The sequence below is a fragment of the Lactuca serriola genome, chromosome 8, assembly GCF_051521515.1.
Source record: "Lactuca serriola cultivar US96UC23 chromosome 8, Lser_US96UC23_V15, whole genome shotgun sequence".
Taxonomy (NCBI): Eukaryota; Viridiplantae; Streptophyta; class Magnoliopsida; order Asterales; family Asteraceae; genus Lactuca; species Lactuca serriola.
This window is the reverse complement of record NC_136415.1, coordinates 289,174,101-289,196,143: the sequence shown is the minus strand read 5'-3', so window position 1 is coordinate 289,196,143 and position 22,043 is coordinate 289,174,101. Positions and strand designations below refer to the sequence as shown.

The window sequence follows — 22,043 nt, the reverse complement described above, 5'->3', positions numbered from 1 at the left end:
TCGATATGGCAGGCTTCTGGTATGGTTCGTTATGGTAGTTGTATAAAAAGATACTCGATCGAGTCTCAAATATCTCTTGTAGTTTGACCATCTTTCAACAGCATGTTGAGAACATTTTGAGACATAGAACCATAGAGCCAATGTTGGATGATGGAGTCGATCTTTTCCCATTCAAGGTCCATGGATTTAGGGTCGAGTCATCGATGTAATCGATCACATCAAAGGCTTTGCAATGCATATAGAATAGAGCTCTCCAAGAATCTTATTTGAATCGTTCAATGTCTATGACAAGTGGTATGTATGTTTTGATGTTGGTTATACTGAACACTTTGTTTGGAGGAGGAGGAACCGTATTGTTTGTTGTGGACATGGTGGAGTCTGATATGAGTTTCTTGTAGGGGAAGGAGACGGCAACAGTAGGGTTAGTATCAGTGGCAGACCTTAGTAGAGCCCAGTGGGGTCCCACACCACTGCTCTGATTCCGGCACATAGTGTAAAAAAATTATGTTTTTTTTATGTTTTTTCTATTAGGTGTACTTTCTTAAAATACGAGGGCCACTACTAATTTAGATTTTTTCGGAAAAAAAATATTAGTACCACCCCTACTAAAACGTTCTGTGTCTGCCACTGGTTAGTATTGATCGACAACCACAGAAGGAAAGGAGAGAAATATGGTGGAGAAAAAAGGAAAGAGAGAATATTTAGGAGATAGATAAGCTAGGTAGAATAACTAAAATTTGGAGCTCTACTACCATAAAAGTGAGTATCGTTCTCATTGATTTGCAATAAACATGCACAAAATAATATATACAAATACATCATGGGCCACAAGGGCCGAGATACTAAAGGCTACCACATAAGTATACATGGACTTAATACAAGAGAATTATCCACTAACAAAATGACATGTTGAGTTTAGGGAAACATCGGATATAGATACAAAATGGAAGTTAATTCGAATAGGTAACGATTAAATTTCTCTTTCGAATGTCAGGTTTACCCAGATTCTGTTTCAGAATTACAAACTATAAGTATCGGTTATAAAGTTTAAAGTGAGGCAATGCCCTAAGGGTAAATGAATTATTTATGAAACAAACTTAAGTTCTATCCATTTATGCAACAAAGTGGATTTCTAGGCAATTTAAGCAGTCAACTTTCAATTTGTTACTAATATCATTTTACCAATATATACAACAAAGTATAAAAAATTATTAAATTTTTTATAACAAACTGAAACATAGTTACATAATTTGGTAAAAAATTGTACAATTGTTGCATAAATAAGTCACATATGTCAACTAGGATATGAATTTATGTATTATTGTGCGTGTTTTGGAATAATTTGGAAAAAAAGGAGTAATGTGTTTGATTTGTGTTGTGGAAGTGGAGATTTGGCATTTCTATTGTCTCAAAAGGTAAGACTCAATGGTCAAGTTGGTTTCTCACTCGTTCCCCTTCTTCCCTTTTGCATTCACTTATCATTTGGTAACACCTTTTGTTATGCTTTTTACACCACAATCTTGTACTCTAAATATGAAATTAATTTGAGTTGTTGTAAAAAGGAGTTTTTATAAGCAAACTAATAACCCTGATATATTTTTTGGTTTCCACAATTTGTAGGTTACTTGCCTTAATCTCTCAAAAGAAAAACTAATTTTTGCTTCAAAGCGACAATATTTACGTGCAAAAAGCTTGCTATTGTAATCTTAAGTCAACATTAGTATATCTAGCTCTGGTTTATGTAAACAATGTATTGGTAAATGGTAACACATAACCCTTTTTGTTTCAAGGCTAATTTGGTAATTATGTGATGTCTTATAGGTGGGTGGAAGGTGATGCACTTTATTTGCCATGTCCTAACTGTTATTTTGATTGCTATGAAATGTAGTTGATAAGTATAAGGCAAGGAAGGAGGTGCATCGCATCATTGTGTTTTAAAACCAAGTTTACTTCATGACTTCAATAAAAACCCTGATGAATTTAGGACATTTATTCCGGTTTTCTCGAAGTACAATGTTGTTATATGAAGAATTAAAAATATGATGCTATAATAAACAATTAAATAGAAGTGTTTTTCTATTTCTTGCATTTAACCCAATAGTAATATACTTTCCCATTTTAGGAAATGTACTTTTCTCTACCCAAAATAGTAACATACTCTAATTTTTGTCCATTTTATTAATAAATTTGGGATCTTTGTAACATGGTTGGATGATAGAAAATATAATTGTGCTTGTAGTAGCTGGTTATGGTTGTACAGAGGAGTATCGATATCTAAAGAGCTCAATTCAAGAATTTTTAACAGGTTTGTTGCTTATTGTTGTATTGTGACAACACTTGCATATTCTTTTTCCATATAGATGGGACCCACAAAATGAAAATATTAGATAGAGTTAGGCTAGATGGAAGAAATATCAAAGTAATTATATTTATTTGTTTATTACAACATCATACTTTTGTTTCATTCTATCACTACATTTTACTTTCAGTATTTTTCTTTGTAAGACATTGTACCTTAAAAAACCAACCCAATCATGGCATTGTACCCCCCCCCTTATTAGGTCATTTAGTTGAAATATCCTAAGATAACATTGTTATAATTAGGTACATTTCTTGAAATCCAGCGTTGTAATAAGAAGAATTAGAAGTAGGGTGCTATAATATAATAAATAAACAAATGAAAATACATAGCTATTTGTTATATTTAACCATATATATATATATATATATATATATATATATATATATATATATATATATATATATATATGTAAATTCTTTTACAAACAGTCATGGAATTGGAGCGTCTCGCCTTAGAATCAGGGTTTTCAAGTGATAAACATTGTGAAATTAGTGGAGGACTTATGGGCAACTTGATTGTTGCACGATAAAACAAGCAATAGATTTGTAACTAAAAAAGCTTAATTTGCTATTAAAACTCCTACATATATATATATATATATATATATATATATATATATATATATATATATATATATATATATATATTGTGACAACCCAAAATTTCCATTCTGAACAAACCATATCAAACCAATAGAAGTTAGAACAGTTACAGTGAAATTTCAGACTTTGGGTATAAGTTTGAGTATTTCAGGTTTAGCACTTAAGGAGATATCAGGAGAGTGGATGCACTAGGGTTTTGTGCAACACTGTTATTCCAATACTCTATGATATTAGAGTTCATTCCGGGAATAAAATATTTTCTGCCAAAAATCTCAGGACTATATATAGAAATCTGAAGCATATTCATTCATTAGTTGCATTTCCAACTAGAGAAAAGCTGAATTCTCTCTCACGGATGTTCGGGTTTTTTTCCTAAATCGTGAGTACTTCTATCTAGTTATATTATATAGCTTAGATTGTGTTGAATAACATCAAAATCAGATCAAACCCCCAAGATTTGGGAGTTTACCGCCCAAGAACACTTGGAGAGTAAACTCCTTTTTAAGGGCCAAAAGAGTGCCCAATGTCCCTCTAAGCCTTGGAACTGAACCTAGGAACTACCAGGACATGTTTAGACCACAAAATCATTAAGAATCAAAGGTTGAAAGTGAGTTCACGGCCAAGGAAGTTCTTGGGCTGTGAACTCCATTTTAGGTTGCCAAAATGCCCTAAATGCCTACATGGAACCAAGAGACTAGCATAGCACATAACCTTGATGTGTCTAGGACCCAAAAAAATCAAAATACCAACACCTATGGGTGTTCACGACTGCAAACACATGACCAAATGGTTCATGGGCCGAAAACTCAAGTTAGGGGTGTTTTAATACCACAAACACTTCCTAAGGCTTAGGCTTGAATTTAGACATGTACCCTAATGAGTTTAGGACTAGAAAACACCATTAGAAGACCAAGAGTAAGGTGTTCACAGCCCAAGAAGTTCCAGGGCCGTGAACACCAAACAATAGCGCCAAATGGTGCTATAAACTCTTCTAAAGCCTTGTACACTAGCATAGTTTAGTTCCTAGTTAAATTAGGGACTTGAAAACACCACAAACACCCTCCCAAGGGATATTACAACCATAATCTCCAAGGGATATGGTCCCAGGGCCGTGAACTCCTCAAAGGAGCTAAAAGGAAGCCCTAACACCCTAGTAAGCCTTGAAGCACTTCACCACTTAAGTTGTAATAGCTGTTAGCTTCATTTAATGACCCTATAGAGACTTTACGGCCATGAGTTTACTCCCCTGGGCCCTAAGCTCCAACACATATGGTCTTTTGACCATAAACTCCCATAAGAGGTCTTGCAATCCTTTGTTGCAACCCATTAGCCTCCTAGCACTTGACCAAAAGTGTTTTCCTCGCATTAGGATGTTTATACATGTTTATTTAGTGTTATAATCACTAATTGTTTATATACATATGTCTTCATATGTAATTAGGACCATTGTGTGTGTCTAAAGTCTTCACTTGACACCTAGCAGTCCTACCTCTTCAGTTCATCCGTATCACCCACAACAGGTGAGTTCATACTCCTTAATCAACGTTTTAACTGTTTTTAAATGTTTTATGGGGGGATAAAAGTAGAATCATGCTAGTTACTAGATCAATCACATGTGATTAGTAAGCAACATTCAAATGATTGGCTACTCATTAGCCGTTTTACCAAACAGTTTACTTCAAATGTTTTTTTATAAACACTTTATGTGTTTAAAACTTCTTATTACACTGTACATTTTACTCTGTATGTTTCATTTCAAACTCATTTACAATTGTGTTTCAAACAAATGTTTCTTTATACTAAACTGTTTTATCAAACCCATGCCTTCAAATAGTTTTCTAGATTGACAACAAGTCAATCTTTTCTTAGATAATAATTATGTTCAAAGGTTTTACAAAACTTACTTTATGCTTTTATATTATAAATTGCATGCCTATATATGTATATTTATATAAGTAATGTTTAAAAGACTTAGGAAGGCTATCCACCCTATTTCCTTTTCGCGCTTGAGATGTGGTCTGGTGGGATATCGGGTACCCGTCCGAAGGTCGTTTAAATATTAGTTATATATCATGTGTACATATATAGTCATAAAGGTCCTTCCAGTTCATCCAATGCCCTTGGGTAGCAAGGGTATACATCCATGTCCATACGTACCAGTTAGATTACTAGTAAACTACCATAAGGGTAGTTTAGGAAGATACTAGAACTATTACTAGAACGCGATATCATACAATGAGTCAGTTCATTCACGAGTCAATACTTTCTAGATAGAGAGAACATACATTACAACTAGTACACAAAGTACATTACTATACATGCTAGATAGAAAGAGAACACACGTTACAGCTAGCACACGCAGAACATTACAGTACATTACTATACTATTACATAGATATGTTTACATGATTACACTTACATGAGTACAATTACATGATCACACTTACATGAGTACGCTTACATATACATAGGACATACGTCACTAGGTGCTATAGCATAAAACAAGTTCAGGATCTAACTATACCGATGAATCTCAACGCATTGTGACAGTTATATCGGGTATACATGATCATAGTAATGTGGATGTTCACGGCATGCATATATGCATAGGCGTGTAAAGGTCACAAAATCCCTTTGACAGGGGAGCGTTTATCCTGGGATCTAGCCATCACATTAGGCCTTATCCCTCAAATAAGTCAATACGAATACAGAGGCAGTCACTTATTACAAATACTGCAGTACTTACGAGATTACCCTAGACTTAAGGTAATTAGTACGGTTGTAGTTCGACACTACACTATAGTACTATTCCATTTTCCCATTATATTCACTTCGTGAACATTCACACGATGCACGGTAATGTAAAAACTATATTTTTGATTAATGATAGTCGGATTTGGGAAAATACACACTCTTACAAGAGACACACACACAGACACTAGATGCCTTGGTAGAAGGATACAATTAGTAGGAAACATAGGGTTTCCTAGGATCATTCAAAACATTTTCATACTTACAGTTCATATACATTTTCAATACTTACAGTTCATATACAAACAATTTCTTACATATAAATTAAGACACTAAAATACTTATGATCTCACCAGCTTTAAAGCTGATATTCGCTTTCAAAATACTTGTATCCTCACATCATCCATAAACAGGTACCGATGCAAGGTTTAGAGAAGATGGAGCTCGTTCAAGACTCATCTTTCATTTTGTTTATACTTTAGTGTCTATTATAATTTGACAGAACACACTTGTATTAAAATTATATTGTTAATGCAATGGATGATGTTGTTGCTTGTTTACTACTTTTCATTGTTGTGATACTGTACATGACGTCCTCCGCCTCAGAACGTTTCCGCCGTTCAATGGTTTTGGGGTGTGACAGATTGGTATCAGAGCATTGTTTATAGTGAATTAAGTATATCAACCCATAAAAGATATACTAACTATAAATACAATGGGATTAAAAATACTCTGACCAAGAGTTTATACTTTAAATAATAAAATATTTAATTAAGTATACGTGCTTGCATTCATGCTAAAATCAGTGTCACTAGGACAGTACAAAAGAATTACGATTGTTGGGCAACAGAGGTGGACTTAGAGACATATAGTGAAAACTGGGAAGATATAGCCTGATCACCTATATTATCCGAGGGTTGACTGGCATGTGCCTAAGTGTAGTTGTGTGGTTGCAACAAGTCTAAAATCTTACCAACCCTACCACAATGAGAACAGTAGAACGTAACATTAAACTTAAAATACTATAGGAGTATTTGGTGTTACTATAAGTACTTTATACTTGAGAACTAAAACGGGATCTTCATTACTAAGTTGATAGTTGCTAAGTGGATACACTAAGGCTATATGTAATTAGGATGTTATAGACTTAGAATCTGTGAAAATTTTTGCTTTACCCCTATTTTGTGTGAATTTCGAGTTAATATCACTTATTCGAAGGCCTATCCTATTTCAATTACATATAACTGGTATGTATTTCACAAATAGCGATGTAACTAATGAAGATTTTCTAAATAATTATCTAGATAGTTTCGTCTAATAATTATTTTCTTACCCCAATTCTCGCGTAGATAACATGGCTGGACTCCATCCCCACGGTAACCAGTACCTTCCGAAAGAAGTCATTGCTGGATGGTTTGGAGAAGACCTTTCAGATGGTGCTAACTCCGAACCCGAGGTTGAGAACCTACCCCAGGCAGCTCCCATTCCAATTCCTAACCCTCGTCCGGCTTTTCATGACCCAACGCCTCCATGGGTTGAATGTTTGGAAGCATGGAGCGAAGATCAAGATCAACCTATGCCATTTAATGAAAACCGAAGATTCTACAACGTAAATGAAGGGAGCACAACAGATAGAGTTCTACCAATCCTGATCAATAGAGTTGCCCGAAATGAAATTCAGGGCAGGACAGCCCTACATCGTATCGAGGAATTTGACACTAATGGAGGGATGCATATCCTTCGCACCAATAGCCTTGAACATGCTCGCGAGAGATCTGAGAGAAACCACGAAACCCTGCTGCAAGCACTAGCTGAAACCCGAGTTGAAGTCATTGAGCTCCGAGTACGTCAGAGGGTATACGAAAGATACCTGCTTGATATGGAACGTCAACTGGCTGAACTGAGAGTTCACCAGAGGGATGATCGTCGCTAGTAGTAGATGCTTTACTTTATTTTTCCTTGTTTAAAAGGAATTGTTTTTCTATCTATGCCCGATGTGGCATTTTCTATGAAACTACCTTGTACTATAAGTACTTTTGGTTAGGTCTTTATGTTGTCAAGAACTATCTTCTCTGCATATGATGTAAGACCTTTAAAAGGTCATTTTCCCGAAATTTTACGTCATGAATATCAAAGATTTTGACAGTCGGCTAACTTCTGTGTCATTCTTCATTCATGTACTTTTATCATACTTTCATTGGAGTCTATCTAAATTCATGCTTTAGTCAAGTCATTGGACTATAGTAATTTAGCTCCGGAGACATCTCCAAGTCTCTTTTAATGGTTGGATCATGTTATTCACCAACCAACGATACCTCGACTTGAACGAAAAACATCTTGAGACCATTCTACAAACTTACTTCCACTCAGTACTAGGACTACATCATAGGGATGTAGGTCAAACCTCCGTGAACACACTTCCAATCCGTACTAAGATTGCACCATAGGCATGTAGGTCAAACTTTCTAGAACATAGACAATCGAAGTACATCTAGGGTCAACCAAAATCGCTCACAAAATCCTTATCTTTCGTGTTACATAATCATGTCGTCATCCAGAAACAATCAATCGAACAACAAAACCCCTATCCTCCATATCGACGCCGCTACATTACAAGCTGCAGTAGCAGCTGCTGTGACAACTTTCCTTACGCACATCAACTCAGGCAACACAAGCAAGACTGACAAGGGAGTCAAGAGTTCCGATGGTAATACCAAACCGGGAAACCAACAAATGGCAACAGTCATGCACTTGCGAAGCCATAAGACCGAAAGGAATAGACGATATCGTAAAGCCCTAAAGGAGCGCAAGAGAGCCCAAAGACTTTCCATGCCACAGCCACAAGTGGCAACTCCTGCAGAATGCTTTAAAAAGCAATTTACAAGGTGGAGTAATGAGGAAGGAACTCGTGTCTAAGGGTTTTAGCCATAAGAACATTCCTATGTGCACATATAAACCCTAATGCTTGGATCTAGGTTTCTCTAATTGAACATGCAATGTATCCAAGTCTTTGATTGATAGATCTCATGAAAAACATTCATATAATAGCACATGAAATCATATCTAAAAGATTACCTTAAATTGCTTGCTTGAATCTTCTTGTCCTTGGAGCTTAGAGTCACAAATGTCACTCCTCTAATGGCTTACAAACACCAACTTAGCAAGAGGATGATTAGAGAGAGAGGGGGAAGGGCAAGAAATCGGCCAAGATTTCCTCAAAGGCAAGAGTCACGATTTCCTTGACCCCATGGGTCTATTTATACTAGTGAGCCTCCTAGGGTTTCACCCTTAAACCCTAATTGGATAACTTAGACTCTAAGCAATCCAATATCCCTAATGATAAGCCTTGGACGATTTCTAGGTCCTTCCAAACCCCAAAACCGTCCACCCCTTATCCATAAGGGATTATAGCCCAAAGTACAACTATCATACAATTGATAGTTTATGCCCCTTTATTCAATTAATCTCTCTAAGTCACCAAATTAATTCCTAATTAATATATGAATTATATTAATCAAATAACAATATTATTATTCCTTATATTATCCTCATAATATATTAATAATATTTCTTCTCTCATTATAAATCATCCTGTCAAGTTGCTATGGTGAAGGCAACCTAAAAGGACCATACTCAATCGGGTCAAGTACTTACAAATATAGTTGCAGCCTTAGACACTATTCCAACAGTCTCCCACTTGGATAAGTCTAGTAACTATATATACCGATTAGCAATCGTAGCTCTCAAAGAGGCTGTCAAACTCTGATCTTATCAATTTTGTCCTTTAGATAAGGGATCGTACAGTCCTCTGTTTAGATATCATACGGACAAGATATCAATTTAGTTCTGACCGGGCCTGGCACATAAGTCAAATCAAATCATCAAGCGGCCAAGATATCGCTTTTACCCTCTTAGGATAAAAGTAACAGATAAACTTCGACTTATATGCATTAATCAATTATACACAACAATGCGTTTTATAACATCAATTTATTGATGCAGTTTCGCATTATCAATGTACAACCAACTAACAAATAACAAACCATATATCTAGGTGTTAACACCATATGATATTATCTGTCTTGCGATCAACCTTTTCGTCAAATTCCATAAGGTGATTCCAGCAAGCGCGGGTTCATTCCAATGCTCAAAACCACTTCATAAGCGCCCATGAACGTTGCAGCAAACTTTTGCTATGTCTAATACCATTTAGACAATCTACACACCAATTCATGAAAATCTTCATTCATACCTACTTCCAACATATGAACGATTGTGGATTGTTTCAATAATTCGATTATTCCAAATAAACTCAATTATTCAGGAAGTCAAAACATGCAAGGTGAAACAATAGTTAAATATTTAACATATGATAGTAACTTTACTTATAAATAATACTCCTTTATTTATTCATCAAATGTTAAATTACATTTATCTATTATAAGTTTCTAAAATTATCTAATCTAATCTAATATCATCTCTCAGCCCAATACTCCTAGCATGCTGCAAATGCTTAACGTTACTCAGTCCCTTCGTAAGCGGATCTGTTGGGTTATCTTCTGATGATATCCTCCTCACAACGAGGTGTCCGTCTTCTACTCAATGTCTAATGAAATGATATTTTCTGTCGATATGAAGAGATCTGCCATGATCCCTCGGTTCCTTGGTCAAGACAACCGCTCCTTCATTATCACAGAAAATCTCCATAGGCTCCTTTATGGCAGGCACAACTCCAAGATCACCAATGAAGTTCTTCAACCATATCGCCTCCTTCGACACTTCGCTCGCTGCAATGTACTCTGATTCGCACGTTGAATCAGCTACGGTTTCCTGCTTGGAACTCTTCCAAGTTACTGCTCCTCCACTAAGAGTAAAGACCCAGCCCGACTGCGAACGGTAGTTGTCCCTGTCGATCTGAAAACCGGCGTCACTATACCCTCGCACCTTCAAGTCATCACTCCCCCCGAGGACTAAAAACCATTCCTTGGTCCTCCGAAGGTACTTAAGGATATCCTTGACCGCAATCCAATGGGCTCTACCAAGGTTCCCTTGATATCTACTAACCATGCTCAAAGCAAAGGCTACATCAGGGCGAGTACAAGTCATAGCATACATGATTGAGCCAACTGCGGAAGCGTATGGTACTCTGCTCATTTCTGCTATCTTAGCTTCGGTACTCGGACTTTGAGTCTTACTCAACTTGGCATTACTTTGTATCGGTAATTCTCACTTCTTCGAATTTTCCATACCAAAACGTTTTAGTACTTTATCTAAGTAAGTGTTCTGACTAAGTCCTATTAGTCTCTTACTTCTTTCTCTCACTATCCTTATTCCCAAAATATAGGAAGCCTCTCCGAGGTCCTTCATAGAGAAGCACTCCCCGAGCTAGGACTTAACCTCCTTCAGAGTCAGGATGTCGTTTCCTATGAGCAGTATGTCATCGACATACAAAATGAGAAAGCTAACTATGCTCCCACTGGCTTTGACATATACACATGATTCATCTTCGCTTCGTACAAATCCAAACTCTTTGACTTTCTCATCGAAGCAAAGATTCCATCTGCGATACGCTTGCTTAAGTCCATAAATGGACTTCTCAAGCTTACACACTCTATTTGGATGCTTCGGATCAACAAAACCCTCTGGCTGAGCCATGTAAACATTCTCAGCCAACTTCCCGTTAAGGAAAGCGGTCTTGACATCCATTTGCCAAATCTCATAATCATGAAATGTGGCAATAGTTAGCATCACTCTAATAGACTTTATTTTCACAACTGGTGAGAAGGTTTCATCATAGTCAACTCCGGGAGTTTGAGTAAAGCCCTTCGCAACCAATCACGCCTTATATGTGTGTACGTTTCCATCCACGTCGGTCTTCTTCTTGAAGATACATTTGCACCCAACGGTCTTACGTCCGGGCACATTATCAACCAAATTCCAAACTTGGTTGTCATACATGGATTGGATCTCGCTGTCCGTTGCCTCTTTCCATTTTGCAGACTCCGGGCCTGCCATGGCTTCCTTAAAGCTATTCGGTTCATCTAGATTTATTAGTGTACCATCACTAATATACGTGTCCCCTTCGGTAGTAATATGAAAACCATAAAACTGGGGTTGAACTCTAACTCTTTCGGAACGTCTAAGAGGTAAGGACTGGTCAATAGGTTCAACCGGAGTTTCCTCCTTGGGTTGATTGCCAGTGGTTGAGGTTCCTTCATCAATCGATTCTTGAATCTCTTCAAGCTCGATTTGCCTCCCACTGTCTCCTTGGCTTATGAGTTCTCAATCTCGGAAAACCCCTCTCCTCGCAACGAAGACAACATTGTCACTCGGTCTATAGAAGAGATATCCAAAGGATTTCTATGGGTAGCCGATGAAAATACATCGCTCACTACTAGGTTCGAGTTTGTCGTGAGTAGCTCGTCTAACGAAAACCTCGCAACCCCAAACCTTGATATGTGCTAACGAGGGAGCTTTCCTTGTCCACATCTCGTGAGGTGTTTTGGCAACCTTCTTCGTAGGGACTCGGTTAAGGATATGGGCGGCAGTCTCTAAGGCATACCCCCAGAATGAGATAGATAGTGAAGCACGACTCATCATAGAACGAACCATGTCTAACAATGTTCGATTACGCCTTTCTGCCACACCATTCAGTTGTGGTGTCCTAGGTGGTGTCAATTGCGAAACTATTCCACATTCTTTGAGATAATCGTGGAATTCAAGACTTAGGTACTCTCTTCCTTGATCGGATCGAAGCATCTTGATTTTCCTGCCCAATTGATTCTCCACTTCATTTTTGAACTCTTTGAACTTTTCAAACGTTTCTGACTTTTTCTTGATTAAGTAAATATACCCATATCTACTATAGTCATCGGTAAAAGTCACATAGAAGCCGTTCCCATCCTTTGTGGTTGATCTAAAGGGTCCACACACATCGGTATGTATGAGGTCCAATAAACCCTCACCCCTTTCACATGTGCTAGTGAAGGGTGACTTGGTCATCTTTCCAAGTAAACAAGATTCGCATATGTCATATTCCCCAAGGTCGAATGACTCCAACACTCCATCCTTTTGGAGTTGGGCTATGCGCTTCTTGTTGACATGTCCAAGACAATAATGCCACAAGGATGCTCTATCCATACTATTGGAAGAATCCATGCATAAAACATCATTTCTTAGGTTATCTACAATCATAACAGTTTCATAAATTCCATTACATGGCATTGCTTCAAAATATAAGACACCATTTAGATAAGCATAAATAGAACCATTCTCATTATTAAAAGAAAATCTAAATCCTTGTCTAAACAAACCATGAAACGAAATGATGTTTCTTGCCATTTCTGGCGAGTAGCAACAATTATCCAAATCTAAACATAATCCATTACTAAGCACTAGAGAATACACTCCAATCTTGGTCACAGGCGACGATCTTCTGTTCCCCATGATTAGATTTATTCTTCCACGCTCTACGTCCCTATTTCTTCTTAGTCCCTGCAATTCAGAACAAATGTGGTAACCACACCCGGTATCGAGGACCCAAGAAATAGCATGAGATGAATCATTAGATTTAATTGTGTAAATACCTGCGAAAGATGGCTTGATCTTTCTTTCCTTGATGGCTTGCAGGTATTCTGGGCAGCTTCTCTTCCAATGCCCTATTTTGTGGCAATGGTGGCACACCACCTCCTTTGGGTTGGACTTAGCGGGATCAACTTTGGTCCCACTAAAAGAGGAACCATCTCGGGACTTTCCCTTGCGGTGGCTCTTAGACGGAGCCTTCCTCTTCTTGCCCCTTCCTTGCCCAATAGCCAAAACAGGAGCAGCGAGTGGATTGGGAGTTGGTGCAACATACTTGTCCTTGAGGTTGCTCTCAGCAACCCTTAGGAGACCTTGGAGCTTACTTAGGGTGACCTCTTCCTTGTTCATGTGGTAGGTCATCCTAAATTGATTGTAACACGGAGGCAAGGAATGAAGTACCATGTTGATAGCCGAATCTTCCCCAAAGTCGACATTCAACTTGCAAAGACAATCGACATACCTTTGCATCTTTTGCAAGTGTACGGTTAGAGATTCTCCATGTCCCATTTTAGCAGAGATCATGTTAGTGAAGATCTCGTAACGTTCCTGCCTCGCGTTTTGATGGTATCTCTCTAATAAGTTTTGATGCATTTCATACGGATACATGTCCTCATAGGACTTTTGGAATTCGGAGTTCATAGTGGCTATCATGATGCAATGAACTTTCGTTGCATCACGCTCATGAGTTTCAAAAGCGGTGATTTCAGCCGGAGTAGTGATTTCTGGATTGATCTTCTCGAGCTTTTCGTCGAGGACATACTCCTTGTCCTCGTAGCGAGCAATCGTGCGAATGTATCTTATCCATTCGCTAAAGTTCGTTCCATCGAAAGTCACCTTTTGGCAAAGGCTCATCAATGTGAATGAACTAGCAGCAGCGTTGTTCGCATTCGACATCTATAAATAGAAAGGACAAAGATTGATTAGAATTTGAATCCCTAATTATCACCCAATAAGAAGAATAAGGGCTAGGATCCAACAACATTATTTACATATTAGAAAAAGGGATGCCGTAATCCAACATGCAAACAATTTGAAGGTAAGTGAATGACGATTCACAAATTCTCCACCATGAAAACATTACCTATAAGTTTTAAACACATTGAGAATTCCTAGATTTCGATAAGATTCATTGAACTTTTCAATGGCATGTTTAAATCTCGATATGCCCCTCTCGTTTGTGACTGGGATGCTGAGGATCACAAAGTGGGTGTGAATAACCATGCAAATCTACACGGTGCCTTCATTGTAACGATCACCTATTCGATGTGCCGGTAAACCACACACGCTCCACCGAACTATGATAAACAATGAATCACCCTTTGCCACCTTTGCTTAGAACCAATTAGTGTGCCGGTAAACCACACACGCTCCACTAACTTCTTAGCAAGGGTAAAAAGTGCAATTTCATGGGATTGCATCAATTCACCTTTCCTAAAGTAACTAGGATTGGGAATTTTGGAAAAACATGTAGTTACTTTGTATTTAATATTATACTTTCAATAAGGAAATAGAGTTGCCCTATCCTACCCGTTCGGCTAACGACCCTCCACCGGTCAAGCAAGCGGTGGGTGTGAGTGTACACCCATTAAGCGCCATTTTATAGGCAGCAACCTTATACCCACCTTATAGACCGGCTTCATGAATGAGGTCTACTAATGGTAAGACTAGCATTTTAATTATATATATATATATATATATATATATATATATATATATATATATATATATTAATCTTGTAATCATATAAAGTATAGGGTTGAATTTTAAACTTGTAAAATTCTAGAGTTTGAAATTTAAATTGTCCAAATTAAACTTTTAATCACAAAACTAAATTTCAAACCTTGAGGATTAGTTTTAAACCTTTTAATACACAAGGGATCAAATAACAAATAATTTAAATTAACCATTTAATTTCATAATTATCCATATTTGATGTTTCTTGCAAAACAATTTACCAATTTAATTAAAATAATTAATCAATTATCACATAAGGAAATTATTATTAAATTAATTGGTAATTATCTTGAAGTAGGTCAAGGATATACTCATATATATGATAAAATCGGATTTATATTGACCCATTAAGATAAAGGCAAGTTTCCATAAGATAAACAGCAAGAAATCCCGAAATTAGCTCTTCCTGACGCTCGAACTCGCCGAGTACCACAATGGACTCACCGAGTTGAGGCCTACTCGCCGAGTTCATCATGCAGATGGACAAAAATCGAATTTTGCAATTAACAAACAAGAAACCAATGCATCAATTCAATAGAAACCAATCACAGCTCTGATGCCACTGAGGGTTTTAGCCATAAGAACACTCCTATGTGCACATACAAACCCTAATGCTTGGATCTAGGTTTCTCTAAATGAACATGCAATGTATCCAAGTCTTTGATTGATAGATCTAATGGAAAACATTCATATAATAGCACATGAAATCAGATCTAAAAGATTACCTTAAATTGCTTGCTTGAATCTTCTTGTCCTTGGAGCTTAGAGTCACAAATGTCACTCCTCTAATGGCTTACAAACACCAACTTAGCAAGAGGATGATTAGAGAGAGAGAGGGGGGGGGGGAAGGGCAAGAAATCGGCCAGGGTTTCCTCAAAGGCAAGAGTCACGATTTCCTTGACCCCATGGGTTTATTTATACTAGTGAGCCTCCTAGGGTTTCACCCTTAAACCCTAATTGGATAACTTAGACTCTAAGCAATCCAATGTCCCTAATGATAAGCCATGGACGATTTCTAGGTCCTTCCAAACCCCAAAACCGTCAACCCCTTATCTATAAGGGATTATAGCCCAAAGTACAACTATCATACAATTGATAGTTTATGCCCCTTTATTCAATTAATCTCTTTAAGTCACCAAATTAATTCCTAATTAATTTATGACTTATATTAATCAAATAACAATATTATAATTCCTTATATTATCCTCATAATATATTAATAATATTTCTTCTCTCATTATAAATCATCCTGTCAAGTTGCTATGGTGAAGGCAACCCAAAAGGACCATGCTCAATCGGGTCAAGTACTTACCAAATATAGTTGCAGCCTTAGACACTATTCCAACAGTGTCCACATAACACTGGCTAAACAACGCACTCCCATCACCAATGATAGTAGTAGCCAGTCATGCCACCAATGCGGTGAGATAGGGCACATCAAGAAAGATTTTCCTATAACAAAGAACTCTGGTGCGGACGACATAATTCTCAGGATCACAGCTGCAGGAGAAAACTACGTCGGACCCTCATTAATGTATTTTAGGTGTTTCGTTGTAACAGACTTATAAACTATCCAGAACTAGTGCAACTAGAGTATTATCTTTTGTGGGATCCTATCAGTATAAGGATGCTCGTGCTGCGTATACTTGTCTTTTGTAGCATACCTTATTCGCAACAATAGTCTTGTAGTAAGTCTAAAGTACTGTAACTCTATTCATGGTTGCACGGTTGTGTTTTGTCTGTAATCGCCTTATGTTCAAATCTAATGTCTTTAAGTTTTTGTATGATTCCGACATTATCATACGACTCAATTCAATCTGATCCTCACAAAAACAACTTCATACGTACATCTCTTTGTCAGTAAACGTCGCTTTAGCGAAGCCGACATATCAAAACACCGAAGTACTCATGCATGGAGTACCTCATAGTTCTTTTCTTTTTCCGAAGAAATCCCCGAAGTACCACTCGTGCAGTACATCAAGTTTAATCCAAGGATTCATGCGGTTGATATATCACTGGGGAATGTTTACATAAGGGTAATATATAATAAAGGTTCTATAGGTTTAAAATTGATGATTCCACTTTAACTTCTTTTTCCCCGATGAGATATGAGCTTAAAGAAGAATCAGTTATTCGACTACCTTTTCAATCTTAATTATATACTACTCGTATACATGAGTTTGTGATTATGAAACCATGTAAGAATCCTAAATATGAACTTCAGGACGGAGACTGCCCAAGACTACGAGTAATCGCAACGTCATGTGAACAAACTTAGAACCCCGTACGACTTCTGTAAATAGATTGCCCTACAGTCTAAACACCTACGGAGATACAAGAACAACCCGTACAACTTAGCGAACTACACAGAAATAGAATTAGAAGACTAGGCTTCTCAACCTAGAGAACCCCGGTCATATTCTTCCAGAGATCGATGGATTGCAATGTATGTACCTCGGCTATCGAGGACTCCGTCAAGATTTTCCAGTAGAAATCGTTATCTCTGCCTCGCATAAATGATTCGGTTGAGCAAACGCAAGGAAAGAATTACTTTCAGAAATGGATCTGATATCCAAATATCACTAGTTCGAGTGTTAGGGAAGGATGTCCGGAAGACTACCTCCCGAACTCGATGCAGACACTTCGAGTCCGTAGTGATACCCTTCGGATAGGACCAATACACCCATAGTATTCATGACCTAAATGAGTAGGGTACGTCTTTCTTACTTGGATCAGTTCGTCATTACTCCATGTAATGACTTACTTATCTACCCTCGTAGTAAGAAGGAACCCATGGGAACATTACCTTCAGAGGTACTTTTCGCGAAGTTCCCTAGGCACGAGTTTTGAAATTGAAGAGTCAAATTTCTATGACACACTGTTAGTGATGTGGGAAATTTTGAGTACTCTTACAATTTGTCAAAACCGTTGAGAATTTGTCGAAACCAGAGACGCCGACAGTCATTTGCCAAATTCTAGGTCTTACCGACCTACTATCATAATTCATCCAGAACCCCTCGCAAATCACAGGAAACCATACGACCTTGACCCAGCAAGGAGTGGCCCTTGACTGGGAAGTTAAACAAGAAAAGGAAACCTTGGAGATTCCAAGTTAGAGACCAAGTTCTTTAGGAAGTCTCACTCTGGGAACGGCTTAATATGCTTCATAAAGCGTGGAAAGCTAAATCCAAGATAGTTAGGACCTCCGAGATTCTTACTAGAATCGGTCCTGTATCTCACGGACTAGATCTACTCCGCGAACTCAGTAACGTACATTCTACTCTTCGCGTCTCGATCGTGAAACCATACTTTTCCGTTAGGACTCTTGTAAGTCCACTCGTCAAGATCCTTGCCTTCGTATTAGAACCGTAGTGACCCTCGACCGAGAGGTCAAGCGGACAAAGCAACGCCGGTGCCAGTTAGTGAAGGTTCGTTGGGATACCAACCGAGAACCCGATTTCACTTAGGAGCGCTAGAACCCATCGATTAGGAAGTTTCCTCCTCACGACTCGATCATTCATACCTACTTCCTTATCAAAATTCTAATTTCATGATGAAATTCCATTTAACAGGGGGATGATGTGACAATCCAAAATTTCCATTCTGAACAAACCATATCAAACCAATAGAAGTTAGAACAGTTACAGTGAAATTTCAGACTTTTGGTATAAGTTTGAGTATTTTAGGTTTAGCACTTAAGGAGATATCAGGAGAGTGGATGCACTAGGGTTTTGGGCAACACTGTTATTCCAATACTCTATGATATTAGAGTTCATTCCGAGAATAATATATTTTCTGCCAAAAATCTCAGGACTATATAGAGAAATCTGAAGCATATTCATTCATTAGTTGCATTTCCAACTAGAGAAAAGCCGAATTCTCTCTCACAGATCTTCGGGTTTTTATCCCAAATCGTGAATACTTCTATCTATTTATATTATATAGCTTCGATTGTGTTTAATAACATCAAAATCGGATCAAAACCCCAAGATTTGGGAGTTTACCGCCCAAAAACACTTGGAGAGTAAACTCCTTTTTAAGGGCCAAAAGAGTGCCCAATGTCCCTCTAAGCCTTGGAACTCAACCTAGGAACTACCAGGACATGTTTAGACCACAAAATCATTAAGAATCAAAGGTTGAAAGTGAGTTCACGGCCAAGGAAGTTCTTGGGCTGTGAACTCCATTTTAGGTTGCCAAAATTCCCTAAATGCCTTCATGGAGCCAAGAGACTACCACAGCACATTACCTTGATGTGTCTAGGACCCAAAACAATCAAAATACCAACACCTATGGGTGTTCACGGCCGCAAACACATGACCAAATGGTTCATGGGCCGAAAACTCAAGTTAGGGGTGTTTTAATGCCACAAACACTTCCTAAGGCTTAGGCTTGAATTTAGACATGTACCCTAATGAGTTTAGGATTAGCAAACACCATTAGAACACCAAGAGTAAGGTGTTCATGGCCCAAGAAGTTCCAGGGCCGTGAACTCCAAACAATAGTGCCAAATGGTGCTATAAACTCTTCTAAAGCCTTGTACACTAGCATAGTTTAGTTCCTAGTTAAATTAGGGACTTGAAAACACCACAAACACCCTCCCAAGGGATATTACAGCCATAATCTCCAAGGGATATGGTCCCAGGGCCGTGAACTCCTCAAAGGAGCTAAAAGGAAGCCCTAACACCCTAGTAAGCCTTGAAGCACTTCACCACTTAAGTTGTAATAGCTGTTAGCTTCATTTAATGACCCTATAGAGACTTTACGGCTATGAGTTTACTCCCCTGGGCCCTAAGCTCCAACACATATGGTCTTTTGACCATAAACTCCCATAAGAGGTCTTGCAATCCTTTGTTGCAACCCATTAGCCTCCTAGCACTTGACCAAAAGTGTTTTCCTCGCATTAGGATGTTTATACATGTTTATTTAGTGTTATAATCACTAATTGTTTATATACATATGTCTTCATATGTAATTAGGACCATTGTGTGTGTCTAAAGTCTTCACTTGACACCTAGCAGTCCTACCTCTTCAGTTCATCCGTATCACCCACAACAGGTGAGTTCATACCCCTTAATCAACGTTTTAACTGTTTTTAAATGTTTTATGGGGGGATAAAAGTAGAATCATGCTAGTTACTAGATCAATCACATGTGATTAGTAAGCAACATTCAAATGATTGGCTACTCATTAGCCGTTTTATCAAACAGTTTACTTCAAATGTTTTTTTATAAACACTTTATGTGTTTAAAACTTCTTATTACACTGTATACTTTACTCTGTATGTTTCATTTCAAACTCATTTACAATTGTGTTTCGAACAAATGTTTCTTTATACTAAACTGTTTTATCAAACCCATGCCTTCAAACACTTTTCTAGATTGACAACAAGTCAATCTTTTCTTAGATAATAATTATGTTCAAAGGTTTTACAAAACTTACTTTATGCTTTTATATTATAAATTGCATGCCTATATATGTATATTTATATAAGGAATGTTTAAAAGAATTAGGAAGGCTATCCACCCTATTTCCTTTTCGCGCTTGAGATGTGGTCTGGTGGGATATCGGGTACCCGTCTGAAGGTCGCTTAAATATTAGTTATATATCATGTGTACATATATAGTCATAAAGGTCCTTCCAGTTCATCCAATGCCCTTGGGTAGCAAGGGTATACATCCATGTCCATACGTACCAGTTAGATTACTAGTAAACTACCATAAGGGTAGTTTAGGAAGATACTAGAACTATTACTAGAACGCGATATCATACAATGTGTCAGTTCATTCATGAGTCAATACTTGCTAGATAGAGAGAACATGCATTACAACTAGTACACAAAGTACATTACTATACATGCTAGATAGAGAGAGAACACACGTTACAACTAGCACACGCAGAACATTACAGTACATTACTATACTATTACATAGATATATTTACATGATTACACTTACATGAGTACAATTATATGATCACACTTACATGAGTACGCTTACATACACATAGGACAGACATCACTAGGTGCTATAGCATAGAACAAGTTCAGGATCTAACTATACCGATGAATCGCAACACATTGTAATAGTTATATCGGGTATACATGATCATAGTAATGTGGATGTTCACAGCATGCATATATGAATGGGCGTGTAAAGGTCTCAAAATCCCTTTGATAGGGGAGCGTTTAGCCTGGGATCTAGCCATCACATTAGGCCTTATCCCTCAAATAAGGCAATAGGAGTACAGAGGCAGTCACTTATTACAAATACTGCAGTACTTACGAGAATACCCTAGACTTAAGGTAATTAGTACGGTTGTAGTTCGACACTACACCATAGTACTTTTTCATTTTCCCATTATATTCACTTCGTGAACATTCACACGATGCACGGTAATGTAGAAACTATATTTTTGGTTAATGATAGTCGGATTTGGGAAAATACACACTCTTACAAGAGACACACACGCAGACACTAGATGCCTTGGTAGAAGGATACGATTAGTAGGAAACATAGGGTTTCCTAGGATCATTCAAAACATTTTCATACTTACAGTTCATATACATTTTCAATACTTACAGTTCATATAAAAACAATTTCTTACATATAAATTAAGACACTAAAATACTTATGATCTCACCAGCTTTAAAGTTGATACTTGCTTTCAAAATACTTGTATCCTCAGGTCATCCATAGACAGGTACCGATGCAAGGTTTAGAGAAGATGGAGCTCAATTAAGACTCATCTTTCATTTTGTTTATACTTTAGTGTCTATTATAATTTGACATAACACACTTGTATTAAAATTATATTGTTAATGCAATGGATGATGCTGTTGCTTGTTTACTACTTTTCATTGTTGTGATATTGTACATGACGTCCTCTGCCCCAGAACGTTTCCGCCGCTCAATGGTTTTGGGGTGTGACATATATATATATATATATATATATATATATATATATATATATATATATATATATATCTTTTGCTTCATTATTGGAAATCATGTTCA

The 22,043-nt window shown here is 37.5% G+C and overlaps 1 pseudogene; it reads left to right on the top strand.

Annotated features, from left to right (window-relative positions):
* Nucleotides 1–1,313: 1,313 nt before the first annotated feature.
* Nucleotides 1,314–2,891, top strand: LOC145068173 (2-phytyl-1,4-beta-naphthoquinone methyltransferase, chloroplastic-like; annotated as a pseudogene).
* Nucleotides 2,892–22,043: the final 19,152 nt, after the last annotated feature.